Source organism: Rhinolophus sinicus, linkage group LG06, assembly GCF_036562045.2.
Source record: "Rhinolophus sinicus isolate RSC01 linkage group LG06, ASM3656204v1, whole genome shotgun sequence".
Taxonomy (NCBI): domain Eukaryota; kingdom Metazoa; phylum Chordata; class Mammalia; order Chiroptera; family Rhinolophidae; genus Rhinolophus; species Rhinolophus sinicus.
In genome coordinates this window covers 136,441,645-136,461,986 of record NC_133756.1, presented here as the reverse complement: position 1 = coordinate 136,461,986, position 20,342 = coordinate 136,441,645, and positions in this window count along the sequence as shown.

Sequence of the window (20,342 nt, the reverse complement as noted above, 5' to 3'; positions counted from 1 at the left end):
GTATATTTAATAGAAGACTATATCAGTGCACAGGAAAATATGGATTTCTTTGACATATTTCCGCTTATTATGGAGGTGGTATGTACAGAGATTCTGCTCTGGAATGAGAAAACTTAGGTTCTATATATTATACGATTTGGAATTAAGAAAATACAGATTTCCTCCTTTTAATGTTTCTGATGTTTCCATTATAATAAATTTTACATGGAAAAATAGAAATATTTCTGAGACTTAGTTTTTATTAATCCATTTGTCTAAATTTAAATCAGCACATGCCAAAAAATTCCTTTGTCTTGGCATTAAGACTCTCGTCTATTTAATTGCATGTATTGATCTTCAGCACTCATTTTAACTTCATAGTTTTATTAAAAATCAAAATAGTTGTATAGTAATATATTATTCATTTATTTTATATATAATTATTAAATTATTACAGTTATAAAGAATTTTTTCTTTTCCTGAAAACAGTATCTACTGGTAAACAGAGGAAATTTAATACAGGGTACAAGTTCAGAGATGTTGGAAGAGCTTTTGGAATTTTTGAAAGAAAGGAATGTAGGGCAAGGCAGACCCTGAGAAAGACAGAAAGCTGCTGGGGGACATTCTGTGGGAGCTGCAACTACGATGGGCTGCCAAGCATAAGCTATAATAATAGATGCTCAGAAAGGGTTGGAACTATGAAAAAGACACAACCACGGCCACCCTCACTACCAGTAGTGAAGAAAAAACGAAAGAACAACCTGAGCTTTCCCTTCTGCCCTCCCTCATCTTCCACCAGGCCTCTCAACTGGCTAAACCTAAGAAGAATCCAGGCGGCAAGGACACCTGAAGTATAATATATAGAGAAATACATCAGAGGTTTCAATTCTCTGTTATGAACAGAAGATTAGGTTGGAAGGGTGGGGGATGAGTCTATGAACAAATAACCAAATGACTAGAACATAAAAATCAACTGAAATCCCAGGAGCCAAAGGTAAGTATTTCTGACTCTGATTTTTTCAATTAGCTTTCATAACTTTTCTCTTTCACTTCCTATTGCTGTGTAGCTGTTTCACTAGGGATTTTCCAAGACATTAAAATACATATCTTTTAAAAATCAAAATGTTCTGAGCCACTAGCCAAGAATCAGAAACAAAGCAGGGGTTTGAGACAATATCAATATTTGGTTCAAATGTGTAAAGGTAAGGGATATTAAAAAGTGTCAATTTTGTTCAATGTAACATGTATTTCTGGTACTAGCTAAAGTATGGTTTCTTTCCTTTCTGATTTGGGGTACTTCAACTAAGGTTAAGCTGCAGTGGCATGGACCCTAATGTCCCCATGAATTGAGTCAAATCATGTGTCTTTGCTGAGGGTAGTATGGTATCTGCTAAGGCAGGATAAACTGTCCAGATAGCCGTCAGACACCTGTGCCTTCTCTGAGAACCCAGGACAGAGCAGAGAACCTTTCCATGTGCTTTATACTGCAGCTTTGCCTCTATGCAAACAACCTGTGAACAGAAAACAGTTATTAAATTATCATGGGGCCAAGGCTTAATGCTGCTTACACATATAGCAGAAATTAAAAGCAACTAACTACACAGGGTATAAAATAGCTAGCTAACTAACTAAATAACTAACTGAAACTACCGTAGATCATATATGCTGCACAATGCCAAGGAGATACTGATGTGATTAAAGAAACAAAAATTAGAGTCATCTTGCCCTACTTATATCAGAAACTTTAATTTGTAAAGTTGCATTGTTTATGTCTTTAAGGTATCTAGTCAATGCATCAGTTGTTGAGTTGTCTGAGATTATAACATCAAAATTGCTAGGGTCTTTATACAGCCCCCACAATTAAAGTATCCTTTCAATTGTATAACTACGGTAGAGGAAAGGTAGAGGCAAAGCGATACACGTCCAGTTTCTCCCCCACAAATTCACCAATCAGGACAGTTACTTCTGACAGAGAAGGAAAGTATTCAGGAAACGAAAAGGGAACCCAAAAGTGTTATGTTAATTGATGCCCAGATCTGTAGCAATCTTATACAATTTGAGGAATAAGGACTTGAATGAAGAACTTGATACCCATATGTACTAATAGCTACTATTTATATCACAATGTGCCAGGGATTTTTCTGAGCTCTACATATGTGACATGATTTCACTCTGGGAGTTAAATACCACTAATAATCCAATGTCTTGGAAGAAGACTTGGAAGCACAGAGCAGATAAGTAACTTCCCTAAAGTGACCAAAATGGTAGTGCTATTTGAATACTAGCTTCTGGTTTCAAAGTCTTTGTTGCTAATCACTTTTCTACTTTACTCTGTGATATCCATTTTGAGTGGGACAGCAAAATAAAAACAGGCCAACGATTCAAGGACTCAAAAAATTGTCCATCTTATACATCTTTTCTGAGGGAAAGAAAAAGTAGTTGAGGAAATAATACCACCAAGTCCAAAAGAATCCAAGAATGAGAATAATGCTAGATACAAAAAGTAATGTTCTTAACAAATAATGTTTAGAGAAATCATCATAGTAACAGCTGTGGAATTTGCCTAAAAATTAACTAGCCCTGTTGGAACCGGAGGTTAGACTACTCCAGAAAGAATGGTTTCAAATACAAAGGAGATGCCATGTAATATACAATATGATAAATAGAATAAATAATTTTAGATATATAACACAGATATTTGCTATTATAAAAGAAGGAGGGGAAGAAAATAAATGGAATCTTAAGGAAAAATAAAATAAATCCAAACAAAATATCAATCTATTAAAAAACACCTGGATTCAATTATTAAATAAACTAAAACTCACTATGAAACAATGATGGACAAAGTTTAAGGAAAGATGATTAATTCTTCATACTTGAAATCTTAGAGTGATTCAGATAAGCAATGTAGATTAATATTTGTTTTGAAATATCTAATAGCAGTACTTCTGCAAAGAACCAGAACTGTATAATTATAATTTATTTATTGTCTTATTTCAATCTGTAGAAGAAACAATTTTAAATAGCACTTTTAAAATTGTAAATATAACAAATAAACACGTCAGTCAAAAATTACCAGAAGAGTGAGAGGATTTGTGACTATGAAAGAAGCTCATTATTCATCTTTCATCAGAGTGCATCTTTTAATACTGATTGATTTTGACAAATCAAAAAAATAGGAGCATAATCATATTAGAGATACAGAGCAAGCCACAAGGAGAAAATTATATATATATATTTGTCGTGCGGGGCGGCCTGCGGGGTCTCTGCTCCCGCTCCCCACATAAGAACGCAGGATAGGGTGAGGCCAAAAAGGAACACCCACAGAGCCATAAGTGGGGGAGTCATATCACTATATTCTCGCTGGCGGCATCCGTCTCTCTGCAATCCGCTCTTGCTAGCTCAGCCACCATCTTCTTGCTAGCCCCCATTTTTCTACTAGTGCCCAATGGCTCACTGGTTACAGCTGACGGCCAACCAGCCACAGCTGATGGCCCGTCAATCACAGTTGATGGCTATTTACTACCTGAGACAGCAGTTTTCTATGTAAGGCCGAGAACCTGGAAACTGCTCTCTGGGGCTCTGTCCATACAATGTGTAAAATATCTAGCTGTAGATCCTGGTACTGAAGTCTGGGTGTGAAAAGGTAGAATAGCATAGTTTGGCATTTATTTATTTATTTTTATTTTATTTCATATTGTGCTTTTTTTCTTTTTTCTTTTTTTTTTACTGAAATGTTGATTGACTTACACTTTCAGGTAGAAATCTTCCCACTAAAAAATGCCTCTTACTGCTGTTTGCAGGGGGAAAATGCAGGATTGCATAGATCATTAAGGGTATCCACAGCACCCATTCTCATATTTTTGTGATAAAAGTTTGTCTCAAAGCATACACAATTAAGTAACATCTAAGAAACCAAAACTCTATACTCAAAACATGCATCAAAATTAAAATCCTGCACAACAACATCCTATTCTTACCATATTTGTTAAGCATAAGATTAAGCAACACACGTATATAAAGTACTTTAATCTTTTCCAGAAGATAAAAAGTTATCATTAATAGTTAAAAATCCATGCTGAAATACTAATTATAAGCAGCTGATAATACTTGGCTCAAATACTGTAAGACATGTTTATTTCTGAAGACATTCATATTTAGTGCATATTATTTTCATGAAATACATTAACCTTCCAATCCTCAAATGATTTTTTTTTTTTTTTGCTGATAAGTTTTTGTGTAATTAGGAATTGAAAAGATTGCATTTGTTTTCCCAGGTCTCCAGAACCCAAAATTGGAATATATTCCATTCTGGATTCCTAAATTGAAGAGTTGATTGTATTTGGCATATTTGATTTTGAAGGCATTATATTTTACATGTAGCCAGCCCACTTGTTTTTGACGTGTTAAATGTTGAGTTATTTGAAATATACAAGTTACAGATCTACTTATCATCATTTCTTAAAATGTAATGGTAACAGTGCTAGCAAAGTGTTACTATTAGTAGAGAACAGGCCTTGACTTTTAAACACCAATAAGAACACTATACTAAAGTTTTATTATTGTTTTTAGACTTCACGACAATCATATACTCAATACGCAGTGTCTTTAGATTTCACAGGTGTTCAGTGAAGATGCTGATAAATAGATGCAAATGTGGCATGCCTAGCAATTTGCCAGCAATGCTGAGCTACAATTAAGCAAAAAGAATAACTTCTATTGGTCAGTGACCAGCAAAACAACATAAATTGATTATTTTCATGATGCAGCCGTCACATAAGCATAGGGAGTGTCAAAAGCATTTTTAACTACCTGAAATAATTTATCAAATGCTGAGAAATTATAGGTAGGCCTTAAAGAAGCATAACATAATCAAAATCTATACAGCCATACCTTGGTGACCAATCTAAAATTAAATTTGCCTTGTAAAGAATTGCTCAAAATCATGTCATCAAATCATCAAATTTATTTCAGCATGGATTTGTACTGAATAGTCCCATGCTTGATTCTACCATTGCTTCTTTCTCCTGCTCCCCTGTCAATAATAATATGTTTTTAGAATAGATATATGGGAAATCCATAACAAAGCAAGCAAGGACACAGGGGAAGGTGCACAAAGCTAGTTCAATTTATTTTAAATGTTCTCTTGTGTATTTCCTTTTTGGTATAAAGTAAATGTTTGTAGTCTCAATTTTATGACTATGTTTTATTAAAAAGTTTAAAAAGGTCTGTGTTGACATCTGAGATTAACATAAATAAACTATAGGTATAAGGATAAATGAAAATGACATTCTCCATTTTTAGAGGGCAAGTAGATCATTTCCCCCGTTCCTTTCCTTAAGGGTTTCCTTGGAAGCACAGTGAATCTGTGAAATCTGAACCTTTCTACCTCTACAGTGTGCCTGGACACTGAGAATCAAAAACACGCTTTATTGTCTACATTAACAGGTCTTTGCTATTCCACTGTTTTCATTAGTATTTCTTTGCTCTCCTGGACTGTCACGATAAAGAAAGTAGCTTGAATAATTCATTGTGGAAACTTCCTAAAAGGCCCACCATCTCTTCAATGGAAAGCATCAACAGTTTGGTTCATACAATTCTTCGAATTTCCTCAAATCCTCACCTTGCTGTTTCCACCAATCCCGGACTATGTATCACGATCCTGATGCATTCTTAATCAAGCCTTCATTTTGAAAGCGCGACTTTAAATCAAACTTCCGATTCTCAGTAATTTCTGACTTTAGAGCTCGTTTTCCTTTTCCCATGGGAAATATCGCCAAAGCTTTGTGAAGTAGTATTCTCAGTTATTGTGGTGAATAATACACTCAGCCATGCCTTTTTTTTGCTAAATTTCTTATTCAAGTCTTTCCCCCATAATATCTTCTCTCTCTACTTGTAGTCTTGCCTATTCCATCATTTTTATTCTATCAACATTAAGAAATAAACATAAACATGTTATACACAGAGATTAAGTAGACTCTAATGGCATTTTTCAAGTTTATCATTTTTTTCTTGGTTATTTTCACTGGTTCTGAGGATTGTAAGAAACAATTTTAAGATTTTGGAATAAGCAAAAGATATTCCTAAATGTCTTTTCATTGGAATGCTGGAGTGTGTGGGGTTTATCTGAACTTATAGAAATATGCATGTGAATTTTTATCTTTTATTAAGCTATTTAATAATTTTATAAAAAATATTACATGTGTTTAACTAAAAGCGATACAAACTAATTCTATTCTAGAGACAGACACAAATTCTGACGGAGGTTTAATTCATACCCCCTCAATTGGGGGTTAGCTAGTTTTGCTTCATTTTCAAATTAATTTCAACATTTCTGATTTATAAATATGTCTGTTATTTAGATTTCACTTAGAATCATTTCTTACATTTTACCAGTTGTTTCACGAATTAATGAGTTAAATAAAACCTTTCATACAGGTTTATTTTATATTTGCATGTGTCATTGCTTAAAAATTATACTTTTATACTATGTATTTTTTTTAAGTAGCATGACTAATTTAAGGAATCCTTTAATTCTTTTTTTCTTTTTTGTCTAACTTAAAGAAAAACAATTTTAAGTTCTTAAATTAGCTATGATAATTTTAAAACTTATATCGCTAAAGGATATTTTTTCAAATATGATTAGACTTGGACTCCTAGGAATGATAACTGTTCAGAAGAAATCTTATACTTACATTAACACAATGTAACCTTGTTGGTCACTGACAGCAATAAGTTACCATAAGTAATTCAGTTGCCCAATATTTCTGTTGAAGAAAAGCTAAGTCCAAGGCAAAATTAGCAAAGCATATTTATTCATAAACCGTGGCAAGGGAATCCATCTGTCATTGCATTTGTTTAGCACGATTTTCAATGTTTTGTAGAGGAGAGTAAGTTATATAGAGTAAAAAAGAGAAAGACTGAAACAAGCGTCCCATTAAGATTGACCAAGCAGTTCCACTAAGGTGGGACTGCTGGAAGCGGGAGATTTTTTACTTGGTATTCGGGTCCACTTAGAAGACCTTGGTTGACTGTAAGAGGCAAGGGAGCAGTTTGGAAACATTTCAAAAGAAGGCATATTTATTACTAATAACTGAGGGTTTTCTCTTGGTGGCCATATCCTGAAACAAGTGTGGGTCTGTGGGAAGCTCTTTGGTGTTTAAATTGTCAGAATGGTCCTATGGGGTTGCAAGCGGTCTTAACGTGGAAAGTAATTTCTCTCTCCCCATAGAATTTTCTCTTTCTTTAAGGCCCTGTTTTCTATTGCTTATGCAGTTCAGTTAACTGTTAAATTAAATATTCTATCTTCTACATTTTTGCTTTGTTTTGTACATCACTGTTTACATTTTAATAAATTTATATCCTGAAGCTGCCAAAACAGATAGGTTGTTAAACTGCAATTACAGACTTCTACATTTTATATTACGAAGAGTAGAGATGGAAAGCACAGTGTTTAATGAAGTTAAAAAGTGCCTTCAGTGTGTCCAGTTCAATTCGTTAAATATTTAAAATATAAACTATACCTAATTCCTTGGTTTTATTATGTTGCTTTTTATAATATTTATTCCAATATTTCAAATGTAACCTTTAGTCCACCCATATTGATGCTGCTATTTAAAGCAACAATTTCACTTGCTTAGTTGTAAGTAGGGATTAATTAATGTACAATGCAAGATTTTATGTTAATCCCTAGGTCTGATATAACTACTCTTCTAATAATGCCTGAGTCTCTGCACAAATGCTGTAGTTCCACAACAAAATCTTCAAAACCCCTGAAGGTTCTGATATAAAAAGTAAAATCAAAAGACAAAATTGTATTCATATCAGTAGTAATTAAATGCCCAAGTTTATAATACATCTTGTGTGTGTGTGTGTGTGTGTGTGTGTGTGAGTGTGTGTGTGTAACATGGGAACAAAAAATAAATAGCATTCATTAAATTAAAGCAGCTGAAAATTTGGAAAAATCCTGTAAACAGAAAAGTGAAGACTTGCCCACCAGAAATAATCCAGGAAGAAGAGATCTGCATGAAAATGTAACCACACACTCTTAAAGTATACATTTATGCACCACACATTCAAGGGGAAAGGGGATATAGAGTTAAGTGAGTAGAGAAAAGGTGTGGAAGGTAGATCATCACCAAGCCACAAAAAGGACAAAGATATTGACAAAAGACGTTTTATGATGTGAATGCTTATTGACTCTTCATAAACACATATTGCAGTTCTTCACCTGGAAACATGCATCCAATTATAGCATGCCTCAGTAGAGCCATAAACACCGGCAGTAGGAAATGATCCAAAGAAATGTGGCCTGTGCATTCCAAGGACTGAACCGGAAACAACAGTGAACTGGGAATATTGATTTAATGCCTACTCATCATTAAACAATATGCCTGTGGACTTGTAATTATTGGTTTAGAAGGGCAAGCAGTGATACATATAAATCTTTCATACTGGATGTGTATTTGCATTAACATTTGCCTCTGAGACCACAGTATATGCAGATAATCAATATAAAAAAAGATATGCTCAGAAATTCTCCACATATACATTCTCAAAAAGAGGTCACACTGTATGCACAGCAGTTTAGAAATTTAATGTTCCAAAAAAGAAGTCACATGTGAAGAGGAAGACATAGGCGCTATCATGACAACATGGAAAGGACTGACATTCTGTGATGTTACATGGGTTAGTTATTAGCTAGAAAACACATGCTTGCCAAAATGCTGTGACAGCGATGAATTTTCCTCATACTAAAAGCATTTCAGCCTAGAGAATACAGTAGGTAAATGGAATAATTTTCTAATTATGTAATAATATTAACTGATTATGCATCATATATATATATATATATATATATATATATATATATATATTGATTACATGAATAAAAAAATTAGGACTTCTGAATTGCAACTACAAACACGTAAGTTTAACATTGCAGCTTGAAAAAAAAACTATAAGTAGCTAATGTGTCAAGATTCAATATGAAAAAAATTGAAATCTTTAGAACTTATAAATCTTTAATTTTCTGCATTAATTGTTTTTTATTCTTTTTTAAAAAGTTTATTGGGGTGATGATGGTTAGCAAAGTTGCATAGGTTTCAAGTGTATGATTCTGTAATACATCATCTATATATCACATTGTGTGTTCATCATCCAGAGTCAGTTCTTCCACCACCATATATCTGATCCCGTTTACCCGCATCTACCACCGCCCTCCCCTCTTACCCTCTTGTAACCACTAAACTATTGTCTATGTCTATGAGGTTTTGTTTGTTTGTTTGTCTTGTTCCTTTGTAGCTTTTAGTTTTATATCTCACATATCAGTGAAATCATATGATTACTGTCTGATATATTTTGCTTAGCGTAATAATCTCAAGATCCTTCCATGTTGTTGCAAATGACACTATTTCATCTTTTCTTATGGTAGAATAGTATTCCACTGTGTATATACACCAAATCTTCTGTATTCAATTATCTATTAAAGGACACTTTGGTTGTTTCCATTCTTAATATATGAGTATTACAATTAAGCAGATGGCTTATCATATCATTCAGACACACATACCATACGCTACATCTATCTATGATATGAACTATCAATAAATATCCACCTTTCAATCTCTTCCAAAGTCTTTTCGTATTCTTGGCTCAGATATTATTTAAAACTAAAGCAGCACAGTTATTTTGAAGACATCAAATACATTTAATAAACTACTATGTTTAATTTAGTTTTCGTAAGTCAAAATCATGATAGACTCAAAAATTAACTTATTAAAATAATGTTCCTGATTGAAACTTGAGGGAAAGTTGATAAAAGTTTTTCTACTTCCAGGCCGTGAGAAATTTGATATAGTATCTGAAACTTGAAAATTTGAACTTCTGTCAATTATTCAGTGACGTGAATATTACCATGGTTTTGACAAATATCTGACAGAATATTCATTAAAGTCATGATTATTCTCCAATAGGTGAAATACCTATGTGACCCAGAAAAAGCCAAAAATCAGGAGGCATATACATCAACCCTGTTGGAGCCCCTTTCAATGAGGAGAAAACATGTGAAGTCCCCCTTTTACCTCTTTATCTGAAGGAGGAGCACAGTGATCTAGTGAGAATAGTATCTACAGAGGGACCAAATGTTGTGTGGGACATGATTAGGGAAGTACCACCCCTGCCATAGCAGCGTAAGATGGCAGAATACTGGCTCCAGCCTCATCCTGTCACCTTGGCATTTGTAATTGAAAATAGAGTCAGCTCCCTTCTGGAGCAATCAGGAGACAGAACCAAGTTTTGTATTTGACCAAGGTCAGTTGCCTTAGACATTGAGACTGTTTTCATTGACCTTTATAGGACATTTTTTTTTTCTGGGAAGACAGTTTTTGGGGGATTATTCTTGAATAATTAAAATACACCTCTCAACTCATGAATGTCAATAACAATGATCCATGTAATGTTGTTCATTCATTAGAATATGTTGGAATACTTTTGGCATAGAGTTAAATTAAATGTTTCAATTAATATAAAATCATATTTGGCTATGCTGATTCAGTGGTAGTAGAGGAAGTTGGAAGAAAAAAATCCTTCTGTTTCCGGGCAAATAACAATATTTCACATTAGTTACCTCCTTTTATAAAATTTAAGGATGAGGAGAGTCTGCTCGTATATGTTTCATTACCCTTGCAACAGTCCCTTCTTATTATAAATGGTCCATCCACACTGAGGATCACCAGGTAAGGTATTCTGTATTCTGTCCTTTTGGGGTATATGATTGATTTAGTACCATTTCCCTGAAAATAAGAACTAGCTGGATAATCATCTTTAATGTGTCTTTTGGAGCAAAAATTAACATAAGATCTGGTCTTCTTTTACTAATATAAGACCAGGTCTTATATAGTATAACATAATATAATATAATATAATATAATATAATACAATATAATATAATACAATATAATATAATATAATGCCGAGTCTTATATTAATTTTTGCTCCAAAAGATGCATTACAGCTGATTGTCCAGCTAGGTCTTATTTTGGGGGAAACATGGTAATTACTACCTCTCTTTTGTTATTGCCAATATTCCTGTTTATCGCTTAATCTCTTACAGCACACAGAACAAGTTTTACTACAAGGAAAGTTGAGGGATACATTTACTTTCTCTTATTATAATAAACCTCTCTTTTCTTTATCTTATGTCTGCATAGAAAGAAAGTAATTGTGTGTCTCTAAGCATCATGGACACCGTATGTCTTCCTGTTACTTTGTGTAGTGACTCCAATTCACCATGTATATTCTGGGCCAAGACTGAAGGAAAGTAAGCAGGACAGGAGTTGGGGACAGAAAGAATTAAAGCAGAAGAATTAAAGAATTATCTCATCAGTTGTATGACATTAAACATGCCCCTTCAACATTCTGAACCACAGTTTTCTTAACTACAAAGTAAAGATAAGAAGATCTACCTCTTGGGATTTCTGTGTGAATTGCATGAAATACGTATGTAATGTCTGCAAATTTCTGAGCAAAGTGCCTGATAGTGGTATATTATATGAGACACCAAAAATTTTGCTGGTTTGCTTGTTGTTGTTGAATAATATTTTCATACTTTTTCCTAGGACTAATTTGTATTTAATACTGAGTGATCCTCAAAGAAAATATTTTAAGCTTCCATCATTTAAGGCATCATAATTTTCCTCCAAATTTAAATTACATATTCTGAACTTCTAGGTTTTTCTGTTTTAAACAATAATATTGCCACTTCACATGAAGAAAATAAGAAAAAAAAAACACTAATAATTAGTTGGTACCTACTGTGTAACAGGTTCTCTGAACACATCCCTTTATTTATATTTTTATTTAATATTCATTTCAACCTTTACCATGGATGGTAAACTCTCATGTTTACATGTAGGAGTAAACTGTAGCTCAAAGACTAAGTGTACTTTATGCAAATTAGTAAGTAATAGAGCTATAATTCAAATTTATACTTGTAAAGTTCATGGATTCTGCCACAGGATTATGCCACAGTTGAAAACGATGATTTGTAACCATCTGCTATTCAAACACCACACTATTAAAAATGTCTTTATATCACAGCCAATAATTTGCATACTCAATAGAGGGCAATGGCTATGAATTAACCATATCTAATTCTACCATATATTGTACAGTATGTTTGTCCACAACAAATATCTGTTTCTAAAAGAATTCTAGAGAAGAAATAACTGTTGCAAAGGTACATAAGAAATTTTTATTTTTAATGCCAAGAAAGAGCAAGAAATTTTGTCAGATTTTGTGCCCTCCATGTCAATGCCACCTCTTTCAGTTTTCTCCCCTGTATGGCAGGGTCTAGAAGCCTAGAAACTACATTCTTTAGAATCTCTTTCAGGAAGCTTTTAAGTAATAGTGCATCGATTATAGGCAGAATCACAAGAAAGCTTGGAAAGCAGAAGCATTGTTTCCTGTGACTATGGCAGGAAACCATGGGCTTTTTGAGGCATGAGATTTTATATCAACTTCTCAGTCTTATAAATCCCACCTTCTTCAGTATTTCAGGTCACTGTGAACCTCTTTGAGCAGTTTCCTGACCTATGGCAGAAACGACTTCCAGATTCCATTACCGAGTCTGTGAGCTACTAGTGAGATTTTTTTGATCGCTTCTCCAGCAGCTCATTTCCTGCATAAAATCTCTCACTGCTTAAGCATTCTAGAGTGCCTTCTATTTTCTTGGCTGAACTCTGACTGATATAGGAGACAAGAACAACAGAAAAATACAATCATTTTGCTTGTTAGTTTCCAGTTAGAGATATCACTGTGCATCCAAATATAAAAAGAAAGTTTAAGTCTAGAGATAGACACACCTAACAATATTTTTACTTATTTAGTGGGCATTATCAGCTGAGAAATATCCCCCACCTGCATTTGGAGGAAGGTCTCAAACTCTCCCCTTACTAGACAGAATTATATAAACTTAGCACCACTCACAATGACTTCATACCAGTGTCAAAAAGCCTAACAATGCTTTTCAGAGTCTCAATTCCTCAACAGCCCTTTCCTCCAAGAAGTGTAATGCGTACTTGCTTTCAACTATGTTATCTCTCTAAAATGTACATTAGAAAAAACATAAAACAAAACAAAGAAAGAAACAAACTAAATTCCCTCTTGTTTTAATACCTGTATTGCCTAACTTTTTGCTCCTTAACCCTTGATTTCTTATTTCCAATTAATTTAGAACATTTGGTCAGCAAATATAATTAAACATGTAATCAAAGAATACAGTACAATTATTTAAGTCCTTGTTTAAATGACTTCTCAAACTGTCAATGGAAGACATTTGTACTAACATTCATACAATGAAAAAATTACTGATTTTTTTCCCCAAAGTATCAAATAAGTCAGTTTCAAATAATAGACCATAACATATTAAGTTAGTTGAAGTGAATAGTTTCTTATTTTTTCTGTTTATTTTTAAATGTGACCAAACTTTTGATTGTTGAATAGATAATTCTCAGATTGTAAGACTTATTTAAAAGATTAATCACCTACTTTTATTAGTATCATTATTATTATTTCTAGTATTATAATCATTAATCCAAGAAATTGGTGTGATTAATCTATTACTAACAAGGGTCACTGTGGCTCATTCTTACCCTTGAAAGATCTTTTATAAAGTAATATGTTTTACTTATACAAATCCAATTCAATAGATCATTTTCCCTCTTTAATATAATGTATTTAATCGTGATTTAATATAATGAAGCTTTGTACTCTTTCTTCTGACTTTCTGAGGGAAAAACAGGTCTGGAACTAGGAAAAAAATGTAGACATCTTAGAACGCCTACATATTTCAAAGGAATAAGTCACTTTGCTAATAAGGAGATGATGAAAGTTGCTCTCTGAACAAAATAAGTGCTGACAGTTAATGTAACTAATTTACTAGTGAAATATGAGGGGAATTAATTATTTCCTGGATATAGGAAGTTAGAAATATTTGTGTCATGGAGGTGAACACCTAAAATTATTCTAGTCATATACTAGAGAATAGCAGTTTAAAAATTATCATTTCCTTAAGTATTAAAAAAAACACATTCAATTCCCAGAATACAATATTTGGAGGTGGGATGACAATGTAATTTATTAGAATTTCCTTTATATATTCAAGTGCCTAGGCATCTTGGACTCGGTCATATAAGCCTAAAACAAAAATGGCATTCTAAATGTAAGGAAATCAGGAAATATGTCTGATTTGAGACTTTATTCATTGACTCCATCTGTGATATTCTTTAAATACCTTTGTAAATGGGGTTATAAAATGATAAACAGTATTAACCAAAAATTTATACTAAGGGCACAGCCATATTTTTAAGATGGAAATTTATCAAGAAAGCGTAAATTGAACCAAAATATCTCTTTTCCCTTCATTTCTCCATGTCCATGAAGACTGAGGTTTCCAATTATCAGAACAGTGATGTTGATAATTCTAAGAAATAAATGTTGCAAGATTTTGATTTTGAAACTATAACTTAAGGAATACTGAAAAATGGAATTTTTGTTTCGAGAAATATAAGAACTCATATTCTATTCGCAGGGTAAGGAAAAAAAAAGATTTTTCTGAGGACATGCTAAGAATATGTAGTAATATAAAAAATGAGATAATTTACTTTTTAGATTTCTTAGTATTATGCTAATAGGATACTTTTCTCTAATGTGTCTGATAACTTCCCAAAGGCAAACCTGTCTATCTATAAGATAGCCTTATCTAAAATTAATTAGATCTGACCCACCCCCAAAAGACAACATACATCAAGAAAATAAATAATATATTTCTGGTTAAGATGGCGGAGTAGGTAAGAACTTTGCTGGCCTCCTTTATTACAATTAAACTACAGAACAATCATCATTGAGAATCACCTGAAGTTTAGCTGAATCAAAGTCCTACCTCTAAGAACTACAGAAGAAGCCACCTCAAGACTGGTAGGACAGGCAGATTTGTGGAAGGGACTGGTCCCATACACACATGTGACCATTAAAAATCTAGAGGGATATCTCAGTTGTGGAGGTCTCCCCTCCCCCAGAGCAGTGAGAGTTCCCACTGCCACAGCAGGCTCCTCAGCCCAGGGTTTCAGTGCCAGGAAGAGAAGTTCCCATAACTTTGGCTGTAAAAATCAGTGGAGATTGTGGTTGGGTGAAATGGAGGGTGGCTAGAGGCCCAGGTACTCCTCTTAAAGGATCTGTGCACAAACTTACTCTGATGGATTCACTCACTCTGAGCACAAGCTCTGGGCAGCAACTCAAAAGGCACCAGGGACATATGAGGAGGAACTATATTTTCAGGTTGCAAGGAGAGGACTGAAGGGGCAGTTTTCTATCAGAGATAAGTGATGGTAGAATTCATTGTTTCATTGTTGAACCCTCCCATTCCCTGTGTGCAGACACAGGTGGCCACCATATCTGAGTCTTCTTCAACCTAGATAATGCTGCTTGATCACCACATCCTTGTGATTCCCTGAGATCCTGCCTCGCTTAACTTGTGGGCCCGCCAAAGCCACTTCAATTAGCTTTTCCATACAAATGACCTATCTTGGCTCATGCTTCAAACTTTCCTAAAAATCTCTCAAAGGCTCACACAACTCAAAGAAACAGCATCTGGCTTTGGTGTGTCCTGTACATCTTGCTGAGGAGCCTCAAGCCCAGCACTAGGGACAGCTAGGCTCAGTTCATGGTTTGGACTCTCAAGACACCTCCAAGCCCAGCACAGGTGGTGGCCCTCTGTGGATTGCTTTGTGGATCAGACCAAGTGGCCTTGGACAGAGCAAAGGCAGAAGCTGAACTTGGCCTACAGGTAGGTGTCTCTCAGGAAGCCCTGGGGCTGATAGGACCAGTGGCTAGCTTCTGACTGAGCTGGAACATCTCTCAACTGTCTCCAAAAGCAACACATGTAAAGGGCAGACTGGGAAGATACCAGAACCCTACTCAAGTAAATCCTGCTCCGTAGGGTCAGTCCCAGCACAACAGCTCCTCCATAGCAGTCACAGCCAGCCCTTACGACCAGTCACACTGGGGTCAATCTCTCCCATTGATGAGCAAATGATAACTAAGTTTAAACTACAAAAGGAGGGCACACACAACCCACACAAGGGACACACCCAGAGCACCCAGGTCAGGCGACCAGGGAGACTGCACCACTGGACCCCACAAAACACCTGCTACATAAGGCCACTCTACTAAAACAAGAAGTCATAGAAACAGAAACTGGGGAGACAAAGGAACATGTGTCAAATGAAAGAACAGAGCAAATCTCCAGAAAAATAACTAAACAACATGGAGACAAGCAATCTATTACATATAGAGTTCAAAACAGTGGTTATAAGGATGCTCAATGAACTCAGGGAGAACTTCAACAAAGTGATAGGAAATATAAAAATGTAGAGAGAAAACATAAAAAAGAACCAGTCAGAAATTAATAATATAATAATTGAAAAGAATAATACATTAGAGGAAATCAACAGTAGATTAGATGAAGAAGAAGATACAATCAGTGATTTTAGAAGATGAGGTAGCAGAAAATTCCCAATCAGAACAGCAAAAAGAATAAAAGAATCCAAAAAATCGAGAATAGTTTAAGGGGACTCTGGGACATCAGGCGTACTAACATTTTCATCATAAGGTGACCAGAAGGAGAACAGAGAGTGCAAGGAATTGAATACCTATTTGAAGAAAGAATGATGGAAAACTTCTCTAACAGTGTGAGTAAATAAGTAAATAAGCCCAGGAATCGCAGAATCCCAAACAAGAGGAAACCAAAGTGGACCACACCAAGATGTATCATAATCAAAATGCCAAAGGTTAAAGACAAACAGAGAATCTTAAAAGCAGTTGGTTCCCTACAAGGGAGATCCCATGAGTCTGTCAACTGATTTATTAACACATACTTTGCAGGCCAGAAGGGATTGGCACAAAATATTCAAAGTGATGAAAAGCAAGGACTTATAACCAAGTAAGGTTATAACCTTACTTGGTTATAAGGTTACAAGTCCTTATAACCTTATAAGGACTTACAACCTTATAAGGTTATAAGGTTACTCTACCCGGTAAAACTATCATTTAGAAGTGAAGGGCAAATAAAGAACCTCCCAGACAAGAAAAAGCTAAAGGAGTTCATCATAAAATGGTAGTGACTACATATCTAACATCATTTTTTTTTTTTTTTAGTTTCTTTCTTTTTTAATTTTATTAGTTTCAGGTGCACAAGACAAAGCAAAACTTAGACGTTTATCATTTATATCCCTCACACTGTGTGAACCCCCCTCCCCCCTCAATTACTTTCAATGTAAATGGATGAAATGCTCCAATCAAAAGACAGAGTAGCTGAATAGATAAGAAAACAGAACCATTACATATGCTGTCTACAAGAGTGTTATTTCAGATCAAAAGACACACACTGACTGAAAGTAAAGGGATGGAAAAAGATATTTCATGAAAATGGAAACAAACAAATTAAAAAAAACAACACTGGAGTAGCAATACTTACACAAGACAAAATAGACTTTAAAACAAACAAACAAAAAAAACACATAACAAGAGACAAAGATGGATTTAGTAATCCCACTTCTGGGTATTTATGTGAACAAATCCAAAATGCTACTTCAAGGGGATGTGCTCATCCATATGTTTATTGCAGCATTTTTTACATAAGCCAAGATATGAAGGCAACCTGCATGTCCCTGAATGGATGAATGAATAAAGAAGAGATGGTACATATATACGAGGGTGATCAAAAAATTCGGTGAATGTTTAAATTTTTGAAAAGTATTACAGTAAAAGACACAATGCCATTAATCCCCCCTCAAAATACTCCCCCTTCTTCAAGCACACTTATCCCATTATTCTTGACATTTTCTGAAGCAGTTCTGGAAGTCTTCTTTTGTGATTATCTTTAGTTGTGCTGTCATGGCTGCCTCGATATCTTAAATCGATTCAAAATCTTTTCCTTTCATGCTCATTTAGATTTTGTGGAAGAGCCAGAAGTCGCATGGTACCAGATCTGGTGAATAAAGTGGATGAGGACACATCATAATTTTTTATTTGACAGCAACTGCTATACCAGAAGTGATGTACGATACGGATCATTGTCATGATGGAGGATGAAGTAAAGACATTCACAAAAGAGGACTTCCAGAACTGCTTCAGAAAGTGTCAAAAATGATGGGATAAGTGTATTTGAAGTGAGGGGCGGTGTATTTTGAGGGGGATTGATGGCAATGTGTCTTTTACTATAATACATATTTTTTTAATTTAAGCATTTATCGTATTTTTCGATCTCACCATATATACAGAGGGTTCCAAAAAATGTATACACATTTTACAAAAGAAAAAAAAAACTATTAAAATTGTAATACTCAATATATACTGATAACAGAAGACAAATACAAGTCACATTTCACTTCTGCAATTACAAGAGGTACTCAAAGTTGTTACCATCAGCATACAGATACTTCTGATTATGGTGAACTACTGCTTGAGAAAAGTTGACCAAAGTGTCCACTTGTATACATTGTTTTGGCACCTCCTGAGTATGTTTGTGTGTGTGTGTGTGTGTGTATTAATATAATTTGGCCATAAAAAAGATGAAATATTCCCATTTGTGAAAACATGGGTGGATCTTGAGATTACCATGCTAAATGAAATAATTCAGACATAAAAAGTCGAGAACAAAATCATTTCACTCATATGTGGGATATAAAACTGAAAGCAACAAATGAACAAGACAAACAAGCAAAAACTCATAGACACAGACAACATTTTAGTGGTTACCAGTGGGTAAGGGAGGAGAATGGGAGGTAGAAGGGGATAAAAAGGGTCAAATAGATGGTGACAGAAGGAGATTTGACTTTGGGTGGTGAACACACAATGCAGTATACAGACAATGTATTGTAGAATTGTACACTTAAAACCTATATAATTTTATTAGTCAATGTCACCCCAATAAATTTAATAAAAAAGACTAATAAAATAATGAAGCAAAGATAAAAAAATAAAAAATAAAGATGTTCCATTTAATAATGACTGGCCCCATAGGATTTGGATTCATATGGACATAGCTGTATCAAGATTTTAATTGTTACTCACTCAACTAACAATTTACAAAATAACAGGAATAAATACTGAAATGACAGTCTAAAATTGGTTGAGTCAATAATATTGGATAGAAGTTCTTTGTTTTGCCAACAATCTTTTCATGCCTTCAATCAGAATTCCACATTGATAGTAAATTTGTACAAATGTCAATGTACAATAATTGGTAGTCGCTACATGAAGGAACCTAGTGGGCAGGATCATAAAGCCAAGTCCAGAATCAAGAGGAAATAGAGCCCTGAGGTTGTGTTTGTTTGTCTTGTGCCAGTGAGTGGGATTAGTGACACTTGGAATGTATCTTGTCAACCAGGCTTGCATTATCCCACTGCATTATACTTATTTTTTTAATTTTGTTGCTCTGCCAGTATAAGCTTTTGTTGATCAGCAATTATGTTGTATTCATCTTTATTCCATCACTTTAAACTTGTCGCTGCCTGGCTCACAGTATAGACCTGTAATTGTTTGACGAATTCTTCTTTACTACTTGGCGGACAGTAATGCATAGAAGTGAGGAAACATGTGATTGTCATATTTCTATTCTTTTACCACGTAAGCCTCTGTATGTGTGTGTTGACTGAAATAACCCTTCTGATCACTCCAGTGTCCCATTAAATCTAACATTTTGAGTAAAGAAATCAAAGTAGACTAAACTGGAGATATACAAATAGTTGGAAGTATATTAAAGAACTTTACTCATCACAGGTGTGAATACTTAAGCTTTGGTATTATTCATTGAGATTGAGATGATTATCTATTATCACAGGGAGTACCTTATCCAGAAGATCTCACTTATCAATACCAAATTATTATAAAATCCTCTAAAATAATGTATTGAAACATTGAATTAGTTTCCTTTCTCATCTCTATAGCACTGATTTGATATATATATGCAAATCAGTATATATATGTATATGTATATATATGTATATGTATATATATGTATATGTATATATATGTATATATATGTATACGTATATATATGTATATGTATACGTGTATATATATACATATACATATACATATACATATACATATACATACATACATACATACATATATATATATATATATATATATATATATATAATGCTGTTAGGTCATTTCTTCCATGACAGTTCTGTAATAAGATTTTCTATAGAGAGAACAAGAAGGTAATTCAGCTTTCCCTCCAGAAAACTTGATTGAAATGTAATTTTTATTATAATAGTTTAGAAAAAAAAAAATTC